General features: G+C 42.4%; 1 protein-coding gene across 6 annotated transcripts in view; it reads right to left on the bottom strand.

Moving 5' to 3' along the window:
- The window catches only part of RASSF8 (Ras association domain family member 8), a 99,586-nt gene extending 81,058 nt beyond the window's left edge, over nt 1-18,528 (bottom strand). For 2 of the 6 annotated variants that reach the window (XM_053978492.1, XM_053978487.1), the window contains exons 1-2: nt 18,449-18,495; nt 5,970-6,095 (exon numbers count right to left, since the gene is read on the bottom strand). The gene's annotated coding sequence lies outside the window, so the exon portion shown is untranslated. Of the gene's footprint in view, nt 1-98; nt 260-5,969; nt 6,096-18,350; nt 18,376-18,448 lie in introns of those variants that run through there. The other 4 variants (XM_053978489.1, XM_053978491.1, XM_053978490.1 and 1 more) reach the window with 4 other exon arrangements.
- Between the last annotated feature and the right edge of the window lie 937 nt (nt 18,529-19,465).

Here is a 19,465-nt window from a genome sequence, read left to right as displayed (position 1 = left end):
AAAGTGGAACACTGATTAAAATATGTCTGAATCATTAGTAAGAGTTTCACTTCACCAGCCAAGCTTCAAGAGATGAAAAGTTACCTTCCCACACTTACTGACTGACCAAAGGCTTACAGGTTTCTGCTCTCAGCTCCACATCATAGTGGTACATTCTTTAGAGTCTCCAATCTCGCCAATGCCATTCCACTCAGAGGCAGGTAGAGCCATCAGCTCCTTCAGGGCTTCTCCCAGAAAGTTCAGCCTTCTGCTGCCTCCCTCCCAGGCCTGGCACAGCTGGCCTGGCAGCTTTGTTTTGCTGGCAAGGGCAGCACCGGAACTCGGAAAGTCTTCATGATGATGTCTTCAGGGGTAAAGTTGTTGCTGCAGTTGGTGTGTGCACAGCAAGGGAAGACACCTGCACTACTGCTAACTAGTCAATTAATTAAATAAATTGGGCTTGCTTCAGCACCTGCAAAACCACATCAGCAATGAAGAAACCATTCCTACAAGAAACTATGATCTTAGATATTATGCATATGGCAATTCCACTATTAGATAACATAGCACAGGCTCTGAACATTCAGATTTCTTATCTGTAAGCAGCTGAAGTTAAGCATCTCTCAGAAAATAATTGCATGAAGTAATTATAGTTATAATTTCTCAGTCTCCACAAAAAACGTGCTGCTAATATCCTGACATGACTCTCAGTTCTGGAAGGTTTAGTGTAAGTGAACAATTTTAGTCTCCCCAAAGCCAGCCAGAAGTTGAAGCTGACAAGTGAGAATACTAAACTTCCAGTTTCCATGGAAATGGAATTTGGATCAGTACAAACAGGGATTTCAGAATTTAAAACCCAACTCTCTCCATCTTCCACACTCTACTTCAGCATTCATTTTCCTGGGTAATAAGGGGTCAAGAGAGGCACAAATGCCACACACATTTGTGATCCAGTAACTCACCCTGCCTTGTGGCTCCCCATTTTCATTTAGAGGTTGCCAGCCCCTTCTAAACCAGGCACCAGAGCCATCAATTCAGCAGCAGCCAGCCAGACACATTTACCAACACGACAGTATCCCAAAACTGTCCATCTGGGAGGACAGCCGGGTTCCCAATTATGTGATGCTAATACACACAAAATAGCTGCTTTACAGTCCCATGCTGAACCACCCAGAACAGGGAAGTTGTGCCATACAGCACAATCAGTAAGGAAATTCTCATTTTTATTGTTGATATGACCCAACGGAACCCCACAGAACTGTGGGATTTTCCAGCTGTAAATCTTCAGGCAAGAACCAAAAAAAAAAAAAAAAATGTATTTCATCACCACTAATGCAACACTCCTGCAGCAGTGGCTGCCTAGTGCTACAAGGGAGAATTCCAACTGCATGGGGGCTCACTGGCAGCTAAAACAATTTGCCAATGGTTTTTATGGCTCCTGTTCCTTCTGTTTGGCAAGAGCAGAGGAAGAGTAATTTTCTGGAAGTATTTACATTGATTTTGCAGCTGATGACTACACTCCATCTGCTCTCAGACACTTCAGTGCCTCCGCCAACTTCTTCCCTAATGTGGTGCTTTCTCCAAGCTTTGCCAAGGCTTCTCTGCTGCCTGCACTTCTACCATGTTTGAAGAGGACATTTCAAGTTGAGATGTGAACACCTATCCCATGCCCAAACCCACAGATCAGCAAATTTCAAATTAACTCCCCCTCTTAAGGCCATCACCTCCAGAAGGCTGAGGATGTGGCTGATGGCATCAACAGAGTTGGCAAAATCCCTGGAATAAAAGGGTCCAGGCCAATGAGAAGCAGCAAATTTTAAAAGGACCTAAACTAACTCATTATTTAAAGAAAAGCCTAAAAGTCCTATGGAAATCAAGATTTTCCCTAGCATTTAAATATGCAAGCAAGTCAAGCAATATCCTCTCTATGCAAATACTGGCCTACCCCCAAAAAAAGACAAAATTTCAGATGCTTATGCAGCAAGTGCAATTCTACCCACAAAACTTGTGGTGTAAATCAAAGACAAGGAAGGATTCAGTTTGTACCCATTTGCCTGACACCCTTCCTAGAGTTAAACATCAAAAGAAGAAGCAAAAGCAAATAAAGATTGGAAAGCCTGGGTTTTTTTTGGTTTTTTTTTTTTTTTTTTTACTTTAGGGCATTTATCAAGGCAGAAGCACACACAAGTAACTTGGCTGCTGTCTCCAACTTTTATACAAAGATCACACTACCTTGATGCCATGTCTTCTCATTCCAGATAAAGTAGTCCTAAAAATGTAAGAGCTCATCTTACAGCATCATATAAGTGAAAAATAACCCCCCAAAAGTCACATCCAGCATTATTTTTAAGATGAATCCACCACAGGAAAATGGATTGCAAGGTCAGAGATTCCTGAAAAGTAACTATGACTTTCAGCAGCTCACATAAGAATTTTAAGTATTTAAACCCCCCAAAACTGAGATAGAGCATCAGTGACCATCAGCCTTCTCATGTTTCATTTGAAAATAGGAAAGTATGTTAGTGTGAAATGGCATTCTTAGGAAATAATCCCAACAGGGAAAATGCAGGAAATAAATGCTTTAATCCCTTTTCTATCAGTACATATTTATTAGGCCCTGTCCAGAGATAACCAGGATCTGTGGTGTGCAGGTTGGATTCGACATCTAAAGGTTTCTTTTAGCACACACAACTGTCTCAAATTAGCTATCCTATTTGCTGACAACCAGAAAAAGGATTACTGTGTTTACAGGCAAATTCTTTCTTCTAACAATTTGCCCTTTTCGTCTCATTTCACTGACCACCTAAATAGAATAAAAAAGCAAATCACAGCACATGAAAAACAGGCATCAGCCTCATCTCACTGCTGCAATTTGTCTTTGTTACTTCAAAAACCCAGGACCACGGCGATAAGCCCAGAAAAAACAATGGATTTGAAACGAGCCTTTTTCTCTTCCAGAATGCCTACAATATGTAAACAACTTTCTGCTTCAAGTTACAGGCTCAGAGAGAAGCTGAAAAAATTTGGAAATTACCAACCTCTTTGCATTTCGGCATTTGACTCAGGTTTGCCTTTATAGCAAATAAAAGACCAATTCAGCAGCTACATCAAATACAGCAGCTTGTTTTGGCAACCTCATTTTTAGGAGATCAGATTTAGCTACTCAGCTTTAATACTCTTGGTTTTGAATTAACCATCTGTTCTGTAACATTGAGACAGATCTGGTGAAGTGCAGTGTCAGTCTAAGGGGTCTTGAGGCTAAAACACACAAATACATACATATATATGTGTATATTTTTATATATATGTATGTCCACAGCAGGTAAAAAGAGTCCATCAAAATAATAACCAACTTTCCCCAAAAGGAAGCGGTAGTGATGATTTTTCTGTCTATTCTGGGGCTTCATTTTACCCAATTACCAAGAGGAACTTGGGCCAACTCAGCACACATTTTAATCAATTAACACAAAAAGGGAACAACTCTGCAAGGCTTTAGAACAAAAATACCTGCATTTACAACAGTTGTGGGTCAAAGATCTTAATCTGGGTTCTTTTGAGAAGGCTGCCAAAAATAAACATGTTTTTCCACTGTAAATTGTCACTGCAGAGGAAACGCAAAATTCTCACATGAAAATACACAGTTAGAAAAAGCTCCATAGGCAACAATAGGTATTTTTAAAGTATTGCTGGAAAAATATGGAAGCTTCTTTTTCCCCTTTCAAAAAGGGGATGCAAGTAGACAGTTGCTCTGCTATTTAAAGTCCCATCAAAAGAAGACAGGATTTCTAAGTGTTGCTTGACTGGTGAACTTTTAACAAACACCTTAATCAATTGATCCCTTCAAGAGAATCACATCATCAAAACGCCATTTATTTCAGCAGGCTACCAACACAAATGGCTGAAAGTTGGCTAAAGCATGCTAAAGAAACACAGAACAAGCTCAGAGTTCCCGGATCTTCAAACATAATCTATAAATAAAAAAAGCTCCCAGCAACACCAGTGCACTCCCATGCAATATCATCAATACTGTGGTTTGCAGCTGATCCACTGCAGGAGGCTCTCCAAGATCCAGAAGGTCCTACTCCCACATGTGGTCAGTAATGAGGGCTTACAGGTCCCAGACTGCCACTTCAGTGACCTCCTGGACCTGCTTACAGGAGCTGCTACAATTGCTTTAACAACAGCTCTGGCCATGAGCCTCTACCTCGGTGTAAGGCTGGCAGCACCCAAACACTCCAGGGTTTATTTCAACTCTAAAGTATTGCAGCTCCACATCCCAACAGACACAGCCTCCATGGCAATTAACCCTCCTATTCCCATCTATCTTCTCAAAAAAAAAAAAAAAAATTAAATCCAATCCAAATTATGCGTTACTCCTGCAGACAACCCCCTATGCTCACTGCACAGCAGCTTCCATGGCACAGATGATTGTGACTGCAGAGGTGTTTAGCAGTGGCTCAGTTCCAGCTCTGCCCACCCCAGCTGGCACAGGGCCACTGGCTGCAGAATCAGTACAATATGAGCATATTCAGAGCCCTGTGCTCAAATTCCAACAGATCATCACTTTTTGTAAATAAAATAAGGAGCTAAACCATAAGCTTCCAACACAAGCCAGCAAGAAGTTAAATCAACTCTTACATTTTACCAAAACTAAGAAGGGATACCAAAATAATTCTCAAGAAACCACCTGAGATATCACAGCAACTCCAAATTTCTATCTAATCTTGATTTAGAAAATTGAAGTTACCATTAAGGTAGATAACTATTGGTGCACAGCAGATGATGCCAGAATATGCCACTGTCCTGACATTTCCCTTTTAAACTCCCCCAATTCATGTTGTAAGTTCTATTAAATGAACTTTGAATTTGCTGCTTTTTAAATTAAGAAACTCATGATTTTGCAATTGAGGTGCCTTTACATAAATAACTAAACACATGCTGTGATATTCAGGTATTTGCCAAAATTTCTAAGAACTTATGCTGTAGCTGCTGACTGATTTTGCACAGGTGACCACTCAGTGAGTTTCCTTTGTGTCCTTACTCCTGCAAAGTTTGATTTATCTCTATTCCATCTATCATTGCCTTTCTCAAGATTACTTCACCTAAAAGTAAAAAATAGTGAAGAATTAATTAATTTGTCCCTTTTTCATAGTATGTTCAAGCATTGCCTTACCAGAAAAGAAAAAAATCAGTTAACTGAAAGGAGGAAAATCAGATTTCCATGAAAAAGGTACATCAAGCCACCTACTCAAAAACTATATAAAAATTATATGAGAGTACTTGAACCAAAGGGGAACCCTTTCACTCAGCAATTAGAGACAGCAGAATGGTTTGATCAAGGATTTAATTTCAAGAAAAAATTCTAGTGATGTAGCACCTAGTGAAGCATAGGATATTAATCACTTATTCCCCTTCAACTTCATTAAAAATCTCTTCTTCTGCTCCCACTTCAAAGCTTTCAGCTGAAAGCCTGATTTGTCCTGTTGGGTCCAGAGTGGGATGACTCTCTAAATCTCAGCTATCACCAGGGAGTGACAGGCTCCTGTGTGACACAAGTCCATTCTATAAAGGAATGCTCACTCTACTATCCCTTGCACAAAGCAAGCTGGTGTGTGGAAAAGCAGCCCTGAAATCCTGGATTCATTACCAGGCATGTATTTTTCCCATATCATCTTACTCAAACATGTACATATATATTCCTGCAGAAAAATCTGTATTTTTAACTCCTTGTTAAAGGTCTTATCACATAAATGCATATATTGCATTCTGTTAGAAGTACCTTGGATAAAAGAATTTTTCCTTCCCTTCTTTATCACCTCTAACATTTGCTATGTTTATAGGTTTTTTCCCAACTCACTAATTCATGGGTAATTTCAATATATTATACATTTGTGACAAGTTTCCTTAGAACACAGTTTGTCTGCTGCATTCAAGTACAAAATCATTAGATTCCATATAATAACACAGCTCCAGGAAAGCTGAAAACTTACCCTACAGTTTAGAGGAAGGTCATAATAACTTGCCCTACTCCACCTCTTTAAACAAAGATTCTGCAGCAGCCAGAAAACAAGATGCAAAGAAAATCCTACATGTTCTGCATTTATCCAATTGCAGTGCTGTAAAGATATGCAAAATAAAAAATTTAAATTACTTACAAGCAAGGATTTATTTATTTACCCCTCTGGCTTAACTGCTGGCAGTATCAGCAAGGCAATCCCATTACAGCTGATGGTGGCTGTGTGGTACAAACACCTCTTAAAGAAAAAGAAAATAGACCAAAAGCCAGAACCCTTCAGGCTGGAAGGAGCTGCTGGAGCCCAGCCTCCTGCTCAAAGCAAGGCCAGTGCTCCATTCAGACCAGGTTGCCTTCACCAGCTGGATCTCAAAACTGACTCAAGGGATGAAGATGCTTCCCTAGAAAATTAAAGCCTTCTTACATATGGTCATTAATAATGACATAGATCAAGAGACCTCCCACTAGCCCTAAGCCAGTGACAAACCTTAAATCGCTTTCTTTAAATACTTCTACAGCTAATGAAGGTCAGAGCCACTGAACTCCAGTCTCCCAGTGCATTCCAAGAGTTTTTAATAAAGTGCAAAAAGTATCCCCTATTATTGATGCTGAATACATTTTTAAGCAAGTTGTGCTCACAAATTACTACATCAATGCAGGCAGAGTTGGAGTGTCAGCTCTGAGGGCAACCAGTGTTGACTCCAAGAAAGCAGCTGGTTTTCTCCCAGCCTGGGACAAGGTGGAATAAATCAACTTGAATTTCATAGAAATAACATATGTAGGTAATTTTGCATACTAGTTTTTAGTATCAGCCATCACAACTGCTTTGCTGTCCCCTCGATCCAAGACACAGCACAAATAAATCAGTTCCCAGAGACAAACCCAAATAAGCAAACACAAAAGCAAACTTACCTAAGTGATTTGTGTCACAAGATTTGTTTGGGGATGATGGCTCAAATTGACTTGCACTCAGTCACTCTTTACCTCACCCTCTACACACATTTCCAATGCTTCAAATAAGCTTCAGCATTTATTGAGTGTAAGAGCATCTTACATGAAGACCAACAGGTTATTTCCTACGTATGGTATATTTTTAATAGCATAAGCTGTCAAAGCAACACATATTTACAGGCCTACATATATCCATACTTTAAGCTTTTTTTTCCTCTCCCTTTTCAAATAAAACCCATGTCTGGTAAATGTTAATAGAAAAAAAAAAAAAAGAAATTTCCCTAAGGAGAGGCAAATGCAGACACAAATCGCCAATTCCCACATAGTCAAGCTCTGCCTCAGGTTCACACATTGTTAAATCAGTGACAATGAGCAAATAGGTACTAGGAGAGCAAACAATATTGTTACAAATTTCAGGACGTGCTTGGCCTTTGCTTTAATGAAATTTAACTACGTGAACAAAGCACAGAAAGAACATCTCTACACACATCCACAGGGTTCAGTGTGAACAGAAGAACAGAAATTTGCACCTCAAGAGTGCTAAGAATACAAGGTAACCAGTCAGGCACCCTGATGATGGGCTCAGCACAGCAAAATAGAACCTAGAATTCTTTTTAATAGAACTGATGGTAAAGAATTTCTCAAAGGATACTCTCGCCAATTTGCTACTGTATGAATTAAAAAAAAAAACAAAACAGTAAAAGCTTCTAAACTAATCCTGATTCTTTACTTTGTGATCTCTTTTGAAGGTCTGTACTAATTCTCAACATGAGGAATAAATCCACTGCAGGAAATCATATGACAAAAACACATGTTTTGGAAAAGGACTATGAAAATGAACCAAGTCAAACTACTCAAGATTTGCCTTGGCTTTAATGTCTTACTTGAATGTCAGGTGTAGTAGAAAGGACCCAGGTTGGAGCATTACAGTTATTTCCCTTTTCATAGCTCAACGAGCACAGGACTGACTTTATTAAAACATTGCAGGAGTCAGGAAGACAGGGAGAAGAACACAACACAGAGCAAAATGAAAACAGTGGCTGTACAGCAAGATTATTTTGAACTTCCATCAGAAGAACACAAACCATCCCAGAAAGCTCTTTGTGCTCAAACAGCACTGGAGTACTGCCATTAGGGTTACTATCCTGCAGGAAAACTGAAGTACAAGTTGCAAGAAAAGATGTAAGAACAGCCAGTGGTTTATTTGCCACACAGTATCTGGGTACCAACTGCTGGATTACACTTGACACCCTTCCCAGCTCCTGGAATTGACAAGGTACAGTAACAAATCATGGCTGCCTCCAATTATCTTGCAACAAATCTGACTCTTCCAGTCAGCTCTTATCATAAAAACCTTTTTTTATCATGAACCTTTCCTTGATACTTTTCCCTTAAAAGGTTCAGTATGTCATAAGAACACCCTGGTTTATATTTCCCGGAGCTTCTTGCCAGAAGAGAAGCTGTACTTCAGCTATGTGCTTGCTGTTATCCCACTCAAGGTGCCAGGTAAATCAGCTTAACATCATTCCCAGGCATTTCCCCTCAGCTATGTGACAGCCACAGCTTCAGTGACTCACAGAGTGGCTCACAGGTGGCACTGTTTGGCCATCATCACTCTACATCTGTGCCTCTGCCACTCCAGCCTGGCTGGGGAGCCTTGAAGGGTGCAACAGAGGCTGTCATGTTGCTACACAAGTTCATCAAGAACTTGTTCCAGAGCTGGACTTCATTACAGGGACATTATCCTGGGCATGCCAACAGTCTCACCCACTGGGGATGGGACATGCACTTACCAACTGCTGATTTAAGGTCTAATTATTCATCTAGTAGCTATAGCTTTTATTTTTACAGGAAAAAAAACACTGATAAGTAGCGGTCAAATGTCTAAAGGAAGTTCACCCTGTAATCTTGTACTAAGGCTTGAACTCTGAATGAAGCAGCTCAGATGGCTCCCCCTGACAATATTAAAATCAGACCAGATATTCCCATCTGCCTTGTACTTGAAATCCCAGCAATTAAGAGGCTCAACATTACAGCTACACATTGTGACATCACCACAATGGGTTTAAATATTATTTTTGTCATTAGATCCTTGAACACTTCCAGGGATAGCGCATCCAGAGCTTCTCCGGGCAACCTCTTCCAGTGCCTCGCCACCCTCACAGCAAAGAATTTCCTCCTAATATCCAATCTAAACTTCCTCTTTATAAACTTGAAGCCATACTCTCTTCCTCCCTCTTGTTTAATTTTCTATTCCATTACAGAACTGTCTTCACCCTACCACATGCTTTATGTCCATGTCAGCAAGAAAAAGAAGGGTATTCTTAAAAATGGTATATACATTGAATGCTATTCTCATTCATACTGATCAAACTGAGGATAATGGAGGTCTTTTGAAATAAAATATAGTTTGTCCAGAGATCATTGTGGACTATTAAAGTAAACCATGCTCAGAAAGCATATAGATTTCCAATTATTTAGGCTTTTGCATATACACCTACAATGACAAGCATGAAGGGCACTGCAAAATAGGAAAGAAATACCCTTGCAGTATATATTTAAATAAATCCAGCCATACTCTGTTCTGCTATCCACATTAAAGCAAACATATTTTTACAAAAGTTGAGGTAGTATTTGGGTTTTTTACAACAAAATAATATTTTTTAGAGATGGCAGAGCATTTGTCAAGCACTTAGGAAGCCACAAGACTAAGACAGGAAAGTGTATTTGCCATTTCTTTCTATTTATGTCACATTTTTATCTTACAGTGTGTAAATACAGATGCAGAAAATGTTAATGACTTTAAAAAGTCAGAACTTACTGCACTAGTTTATACTCAGGGAGGGGAAACATAGGGCACTTACAGCTGGTAATATTGGTATATAGTAATATGAAAATACAGCCAACTGCATTTCCTTACCCTGTGCTGAGGATGGATATTTTTATCATGACAAGTAGTGTACATAAAAAGTATTTACCTGCTACAGGCACTTTAGTATTCGAGTACACTAAAAAAAACAAAACACTAAGGAATGTGACTATATTTGACTCTTCTGCACATCTGTAATGGTTAATGTTTCTAAGCAGCTCCTGGAAAAATAATCAAAGATGAAGAATGAAGGGAAAAGCAACTGATAAATGAAACTAAGCATCTTGTCAAGAAAGATAAAAATGTGGTTAGAGGTCAGTGAAGGACAAGGGGAGGGAGAGAGTGGAAGAATTCTAGAATATTTCTGGTTGGGCTTCCCTAGAAGGCTAAGGCAGAGAGCTGCCAGCAACAAAAACGCTGTCTCTCAAGGAGCAGGGGAAATGAGCACTGACAGGATGTCAGGATCTCAACAGGACAGGTGCTTCGTGCAAGTTAAACCCAGCTCCTGGACAAGGGAACAGCAAAGCAAGTGTTCCCCCAGTCTGCTCCAATTAGCTCAGCAGCAGAGGAATTGGAGGAATGCTCTGTGGTTGGGAGACATGAAGGGAAAGTGCCAGTGTCTTTCCCTGCCATCCAAAACCAAAAGCTGGGCTGCAACTGAGAGGGGCACCTGGAAAGCCACAGAGTCACAATGGAGTGTTCAGGAAGCCTGGTGGCAGGGCAGAAAGGGGTGGCAGTGCCATCAGGCACACACAGGGAGCACAGGAACAAGTCGCCAATGGAAAGTGCTAAAAGAATGGCAGCAGGAGAGGAGCAAGGGTTGGGAAAGAACCCTGTGTTTCAAAAGGCACAGTGCAAATCCAGCACAGAATCACAGAATGCTCTGGGTTGGAAGGGACCTAAAGACCATCTCATTCCAACCCCCTGCTATGGGCAGTGACACCTGCCACCAGCCCAGGCTGCTGATCAAGGCTGATGAGGAGCTTTATAATGAGTTACAAACAGAAGACCAGCAACTCCTAACAGACCCAAACTCCATTCTGTCTTGCCAAGAGTTTAAGTAAAACCAAACCCACCATCAGAGAACATTTTAAATTGCAATTTCTGGGTGCAGTCAGGAGCCCAGCTCTCTCATCCCCTACCTAAGAAAGGTAAGCCTCTTCCCCCTAATTTCTGCCACAGAAAAATGACCAACCCATGGCACACAGAGCTTGCCAACAGTAAACTCACACCCAGCTCTCCTCATGTAGCACACAACACCTCCTAAAGGTATGTGCCTCTTTATCTTCCAGCCTTGCCCACACAGACTGCAAGTTCCTTTGATTCACTAAAACCACAAGGGAGGCAAGCAGCAGGCCTAAAGTAGAATATTATCTTAATTCTTGCGTTATGAGATCCAACTGGGCTTTCTTACAGCTGATCACCCTCACAGATGTCCATCCTCACTACATCAAAAACCATCTAAAGACAGCTCTCTGTGGTCTCACACAGGACAGCTTAACCCCAAGCAGTACTGCTGTGGTCTGTATCAAGCTGGTTGCTTTCTGGTCTGTTCCTGGGAAATAAGGGAACAGCAGGGTACCCGATTTGTTATGACAACTTTGTGAATTTCATTTTGTTTTGCTCCACTCTTCCATTCTTGGAAGAAGAAAAGCCCAAAGACTTTTAATTTATGGTATATTTCAGTTTCAAACAAAGACTAAGTTCACAGGACATGAGGGAAGCAGGTAAACTGCTAAGCAAATACATGAACTGCAGTGAAAGAACATGGGTAGTAAAAAAAGAAAATTCAATTTCTATTCAGAGTATTTCATAAACTCTTATTAATTTAGTCATTCTCTGTCAGAACTTGTTCACTAGAATGAGTTCTGACAAAAGACTCTGCTACACTCTACCAACTCTTAAAAAAAAAAAAAAATCTATGTTCCCTTGTATGCTAAATAGCCTTTGTTATCTTCTGGAGTATCATGTTACCAATTCAAATCCCATTAGCTGCGTGAAAACACTGCATTGTATTCAGTGTGACTGTTCTTTGTTAGTCCTGTTCTCCTCTGTGCCATTTCCACTGCTCAAAATACAGAATCTCCAACTTACTCGAAGTTTCTGTCCTTGCCCCAGTGAAAACAGTGCAAATGCTTGGATTGACTTGAAGGCAGGGATGAAGCCCAGGGCAGACTTTCTTAAAAAAAAAAAAAAAAACAAAACCAAAAACAAACAGCACAAAAAAAAAAAAACAAAACCAAAAAAACCGAAAAAAACCAAAAAAAACAAAAAAAAAAAAACCACAAAAAAAAACCACAAAAAAAACCCACCACAATCACTTCCTGGTGAGCAAGGACAAGGGCTTTCAACCACTGCCATGTTTCTCTCCAGATGGGAATTATTATTCCAGGTACAACTGCTAGTTAATATTGCCAGATACACAGCTGCAATGTCACACTTAAGCATTTGCTCTCTTGATTCCCAATATCAGCTTCTAAATATTATCAGCTGTGGCATCTTCCTACTTTCTTCTCCAGGAAGACTGACATGTGCAGCCACTGATAAATTCCTTTTAACTTTCCCTCATATGTCACATAGAAGAGGGAGAAGAAAGATAAGGACAGACACAGATTTTACAAGTGTTTCAATGCCTAAAATTGGTGCAGTTTAATATGGAACTGGGGGATTTGCATCAATGAGTGCTGTCTTCTGTTTGCAAGGAAAACTGATTTCTTTATAAATTTCACTTAATGCCACACTAGTCAGAATGAACGTTAGTATCAATCTACTGGATAATTGCTATTAATTCATTAATTGTCAAGATACATACAGCTTTTATATGGCTTCAAGCTTAGTATTTAGGAAACACAGACTGACAAGTAAATACCTACCTTTTAGAAAGCAACAAATTATGCTCTGCTCTCAATAATCCCATTTTACTCAGAAGGAGGTAATCACCATCAGCACAGGCATGGCAGGAGGGAGTGGAAGGGAGAGGAGAAAAAGCAGATCAGATCTGTAGAAGATCTCCGAACAGCCCTGTGACAAGAACAGCAGACCCTTCAACCCCTAAAGCCACACTGTCTCCCCACTTTAGCACAGACACAAAACATCTGGCTGCCCAGTGGAATTACAGCCTCTCTTTATCCATGCTCACAAAACCGCTGACTGAGAGTAAAACCTAAAGTTTCCAAAGGTTCTTCCGGAAACTCCAAACTCCTTTCAAACAACAGCTTGGAAACACTGACAAACACTTTAGGAGTCCAAAAATATTTTAGCAAAATACTTACAGTTCACTTGAAGCAAAAGGAAGTTCCTTCTAAGCTCTGAAGATTCCTGGGGAGAACACAATACAAAGAAAGCACCAAGAGCCTGGCCACTTTAAATCTGGACAATGCAGAGGCACAGCAAGGTACAGGCTGGAAACATGTCAGGTACTGCTGCAGTAAGGTTACACCAAGTACAGCTTTCAAATCAAGTAAATAAACTCAAACTACAACATCAAGCCTGGAGCAAGGGCAGAAGCTGGAAGTCAGTTGCATTACACATTTCTAGAAGTTTCCCTCCCCTTTCTGCTCAAAGGGGTAGTAAGGCATTAAAATCTGACATCTCAAAATACCATGAAACCATCACGACTGCCAACATGGGGAAAAAGAACTCTCCTTTCAAAGGCATAGATGTCATATCACACTACCAAGGAGGGAGCAATATCACAGCAGAGGACAACATTGAAGCTCACCTTTAAAGCTGTGCTGCTTGTTTGCAGGTGAAAAACAAATCCTGGAGTGCCTCACAACTTTTCCAAGCTCAAATATCCTCTTAGTGCATTTGCATGAGCATTTTCCATTGACAAAGAAGGTTAAACCCTCTTAGCTGAAACACACATTGCTCTATCTACAGTGCTCATTCCAATCCTCAAAATTAATGTCAGACCTACACAGAAAAACTTCAGGGATCTTCATAGGTTATCTACAGATTACTTGTAGCCTCTCTGCTAATATTTCCTCTGAGTTCCACTATCTGGGACCACAGAGAACACACAGGCCATGATATGAAGATTCAGTTGGCAATGACAGGTGTAGATGTGTCTTGCACAGCAGACTCCAATACTGGAATTTAAGTAAAAACGTAACTTATAATACTTGGAATTGGCAGCATCCTCCTGTATTATAATGCAGTACACTGGAGTATTTTTAGTTACCATGGATGAAGTTGTGAAGTGTTTCCCCAAACTCAGTTTGAAAGAGCACAACAGAATTGGCTGCAATGTAACTTTATTGCTCATGTTTTGGAGCTGAAATTAATCCAGTAACATATATTCACTACCTTTGGAGACACAAGTGATCAACAGATCACTCTCTGTGAACTATCCCATACATATGGGGGAAAAAAAAAATCTTTTTATAAATATTTACTCATTTAAATTACAGCTCTATCTTGCTACCCACACAGAGGAGACAACAGAGATGACCGTCTGTCCTCATTACCATTCCTCCCTTCTTGTGCTAAAGATAGCACAGAGAGTAAAAATAAATAAATCCTCAACAGCATTAGGAATTAGACAATGTCATGTTGAAAGACACCCTAGATGAGAAGCCTTATCTCTCCTGGCTGGGAGGGCAGGGGGGCTAATGAACCACAGAAGGGAGGTAGCACTCCGCTAGATGGTCTCTTGCAGCAGGCTCTGCTCCCAGCTGTAATTGCCCCTCAGTCCTAACTGGATGCCTGACCACGCTGGAACAGTTCAGCAGAGTATTTAAACAGATGGATGGTACAGGCCACTGGAACAAACCCCATTTTTCCCTGGCTGCAGCTCTCTTTCGGTGCATTCCTTTGAAGTCTGTGGCACTGAGGAATCAACAACAGCTGAGAAACATGTGTTATCATACAACACCGAGCGCAGCCATAGCACTGCACAGCAAGATGCTTTTGTGCAATAATCCTGCACTACAGCAAGCATTACAGGTCTTTTGGTGTGGGTGAGCCCCTTTTCCAAGCACAACAAGAAAGTAAACAGATTCCTCCCTTCTTAAGGAGTGACTCAAAAGCAGAAAGGTGAATTACGTGGATTTCTCAAGCACCTGCCAGCTGAAAGTTCACAGTGCCTGTCTCCTACAGTCCTCTCAGATACATTAACACTTTCCATATTTATGTCATCACAAAGATGACCAGATGCTTGCAGAGATCTGAGTGAAGTGACAACCCAGAGGGGTCTGCAGTTCCCCTGGCAGATGTGACAAATCCCTGTATCTACAGCTCGAACCCACCTTTCTTTCCCAAGCAGGATAAGTTGTGTGATCTCAGCTTTGCAGGTGACAAACTGGAGAGAGATGGAGCAGGATGGCACCGCTCAGCACACACAGACCACTCAACCCCCTCCCCACACTTTATCAGCACAGAGAGAGATACATACAGCCTTCAGAAGAGTCAAGGGAGAAAACACCACAACCATCCCCTTATCAGCGAGGAAAACCACTTCTGTCAAAGGTGTGAGATCACCACAGGCTTTGAAAGGGAATGGGAAGGGTAGGAAGAATTAGTTATTTATGAAACTGAATTTGAAACTAGATTAGCTGTCTAGATTCTGAAGCACAGAGCTATGTGCATATGCAGGAGGACAGCAAGTTACAAACACACAACACATATATACACACAAACGCACCTACACTTGCCCAACAACTTTCTACAGAAATGTATCATTTTCACTGGAGAAAAGCAACAGGCTAGAGCCTCACATTCACAAAGTATCCCAGTCTGAGGAAGGCAGACACTGAGATTATAATAAAACTCATCACACTGTGAAATCTCAACCCCACCATGAAAAAAATTACAGGAAAACCCACGCTTTCAAAAAAGCCCCAGAAAACCATAAAACATTTACATTTAATGTCAAGATAGAAGTCTTAAAGGCTTAAAAACCCAAGCAAAAAAACTAAAATTAGAAAGCAAACACACTAGTGGACTAAGCTAAGTTCATAATTACAGACCTCACAAAATAAAATTACCAGGAACAGCAAGCCCCATGCTGAGGGGGGTCCTCAGCCCAGACCCCACACTGCAGTTTTCCACCCTGTAATTCAATTTAACAGTTTCTTTCTAGAAAGGTCAGTGCTGTCCTTCATAGTCAGCCTGAAGCAGACTTAAGGGACCATAGAAAAAACATGCACTGATACTGTCAAAGATATTCAGGGGATAAAAATAACCCCAGTCTCAAAACCTTTGCACCAATATAAAAATCCAGTGTTGTTCAAAACAAACAGTGATGCTCAAGATCCCTACAACTTTCCAAGAATGAGTATCAGCATGAGCCAAACTCCCACCTGATCAGTAATCAGAACAACTGAACGTTTACGTGCAATTCTTCTTACAAATCATATGAAAATAGCACTTAGGAGAATCGGGGCAATCTCACTATCCCGGGAGGGGCACACAGAAGGCAGCTTAACCAGGTCACGCTGCGATGGCAGAAGCAGGAACAGAACCCACCATCCTCCATGCTCCACTCCACGCTTTCGGCAACTCAATCTCCTTCGTTCCTTTTCAGAGCTTGCCTCAAACATATTTTAAGAAGTTAGATTAATCATCTTAATTTGGCTCTTCAGAATTGTTGCTGGCATTTCCAGTAATGGTTCGAGGTAGTTTTGAAAGACTTAAACTTATTGCTAAATATGACTTGGTATTTTTTTCCTCCTATTTCCCACTATGGCAAACTTTTTCATCTCCAGGAAAGATTAAAAACAAGATCAATTCAAACAATGAATCAAATTCTGCTGGGCTCGCAAAGGTGGAAAGGATGGAGAGATTACTTAACTGTAAGAAGCGAATCACCTTTATCTTTCAGTTGTCCTAAAGGCCACACAACTAAGTACAACGAATCCCAAGCAGTCAGTTCCCTCAGCACTTCATTCAGTATCAAAAAAATGTTTTGCGCTAAGACTCAGAGAAGTACTTCCAATTTCATGTCTAGGTTATTTTCCAATGAGATATAATCAAACAAAAAGTTAATCCGAAATTAAATTTTCTCTCTTCTTTAAAAAAAGCAGGAAAAAAAAAAAAAAAAAGTAAGGTTGATTTTATTTGCAGTTCAGCCACGTGGTGTTTTGGACTTTTGGAAGGTATCTATCAGAATAGGCAATGTAACAGAAAGAAGAACCACCGCCAATCAAAAGAGTTGACAGTTCATTCACAAGCTACATATTCTCTACTGAAAAAGATAGAGCCCTTTACTCTCACAGCACTTAACACAATCGCACCGCGCCCAAACACAATTAGCAGGGAGCCTGAAAGCCCTTAAACCGGTGCCTTGTAGAAATCATTAGGCAATTGATTTGCTCGCTCTCCACAGCCCGGCAAACACTCAATTTCAACGTGTGCTACTGACCAGAGCTGAGGCAGAAACTCACAGGTCCGAACCAGACTTCCTAAACCCCCGGCAGCACTTTTTGCCACGGATGCGAGCATTTTCCAGCAAATTTATTAAATGTGTCAACCTCCGACACACCTGCAGTTTGGGGACGGGAGGCGTGACAGGTGTAATTCCAAAGGGGTCACCGGAATCCGTAACCTTCCCCCGCCTCCTGATTTTTCACACTGACGAAACACACGAGCAACACTGAAACGCAGTTTAGGACTGCGTTTATTAAATTCACCATTCTGCTGGACAGAAATCAGGCTGGCACACACCGGACTAGCACAACCCCAAACCGGACCCTGAAGCAGACCTCCCTTAACACCACTTCAGAGCTGCAGAAAGTAAGCAGCAGAATCCATTCCTTACCCTTTAAAGTTCATGCCTCTGTATTGTCCTACCGCACTGTATTTGCTTAAGCTTTTCTCATCAATAGTACCCCACGAAAAAAAAAAAAAAAGACCACACAAAAAAAACAAACCAAACCACCAAACAACAAACCAAAAAGTCTCATGCATTCCCTGCTAGCAAAACACATTTTCTTTTAATCTTTCTTCTTACTGAGGAAGAAAAAGAGAGAGGGAGAGGTTGGGGCAGGAATAAAAGAGATTAATCGTGAAACAAACCGGCACTGCCCGAAGTAGGGGGAGAAGAAAAAAATACCAAAACAAACAGTCCACGTAGCAAAAGGGGGGGGGGGGGTGAAAAGGAGAAAAATAGGTTTAATTTTCTTTCCGGTGACAGGAAGAGAAGGGGAAAGAAAACTACTACAAAGATTTCCCTGTGTAAGAAAAGTAGGTTTTTGAATTCCCTTCCTCAAGGACACCGAAAAATATTCCTTACTTTTCCACGCGATGCCCAACGGATGCCAGAAGAGAGGAAAAGCCGGAGGAAGCCGGGGAAGTAGCGAAGGAAGAAGCGAAAGGACGGAAGCGAGTGCCAGAGGGCTGGGAAGAGGCGAGAGGGGGGAACGACAGAGCCAAAAACGCAAAAAAAAAAAAAAAAAAACAAACAAAAAAAAAAAAACAGAAACAACAGGAAAAGAAACCAAAAAAAACCCATGAAAATCCGAGGGGAGACGGGAAACGGGCGAGAGGGACGGGAAAGTTGGCGAGCGAGGAAGAGGCAGGGAAGGGTCACAAACCCACCAGCGGGGACGAGCCGGGAGCTGCCGGAGAGGGAACGCGGAGCCGGGAGAGCGAGCGAGGGACGGAGGGAGCGAGCGGGCCACGGGAGCAGGACTTACCGCCCGCCCCCTCGCTCGCCGTGCCGGCAGCGGCTCCGGGCGCCCGTCCCGCGGCGGCTCCGGGGCAGCGCCAGCGGCCGCCGGCCCCGCCTCGCTGCCCGCGGGGGGCGGCGCGGCCGGAGCAGCGCCCGGGGCTCGGCTCGGCGCGGCCCTGCCCCGCTGCTGCCCCGCTCCTCCCCGCCGAGGGGGTAGGCGGGCGGGAGTGCGGAGAGGGACGGGGGGGGGGGGGGCTCCGCCTCCTTCCTGCCGCTGCCTCGCTCCCCTTCACCGGGGGAGACATGTAACGGAACTGGGGAGCCAGCACGGCATTGTGGGAGCTCTTAAAGCCGCAGCCGCCCCCGCCGCCCCGGCCCCGGCCCCGGCCCGGCGGCCTCGGGAGGCGGCGGCGCTGCAGCCTCGCCTGAGTGGAGCCCCCCGGAGCTGTGCCCGACACCGGGAGCCACCGCCTCCGCAGCTCAGGCGCTGCAGCCTCGCCTGAGTGGAGCCCCCGAGCCGTGCCCGGCACCGCGGGGCAGCGTGGGCTCGGGGCCGCCCGCCCTCCTCCACACCCCTCCCAAAGCACTGGGCGAGCCCCGGCCGCGCCGGCGACCTCGGGTTACTCTGTTGTTCTCCACGAGATTTTATTATTTTTCCCCCCATTTTTTCTGGAAGAAACAAGAATGCCTTTGGTGCTTGTTTGAACCGGGATGCGGGAAGCCGGCAGGCAGTGTTCTGTGTTGTTGGTAATTTGGATTTTGATGATGGAAAATTCTCCGGAAAAAAAAAAAAAGAAAAAAAAAAAAAAAGTAGTCATAAACCTCAGAGCAGCAAAGACCGCAGGCGGCTGTTTGGGGCAAAAAAAAGTTTTGAGTATGAAGTTTTAATTAGTTTTGGGAAAATGATCATTTAAAAAAATCTGAAACCTCTTTGGAAATGAACTTCAGCGCTGTGATTCACAGGCATTTTTCGCTGTCTGCAAACACTGGCGCAGGGTCTGCGCTCAGCTCCCAGCAGCTGCAGCAGCAGAGCAGCAGCAGT

This window comes from Vidua macroura, chromosome 5 (assembly GCF_024509145.1).
Source record: "Vidua macroura isolate BioBank_ID:100142 chromosome 5, ASM2450914v1, whole genome shotgun sequence".
Taxonomy (NCBI): Eukaryota; Metazoa; Chordata; class Aves; order Passeriformes; family Viduidae; genus Vidua; species Vidua macroura.
This window is presented reverse-complemented; position numbering and strand designations above follow the sequence as displayed.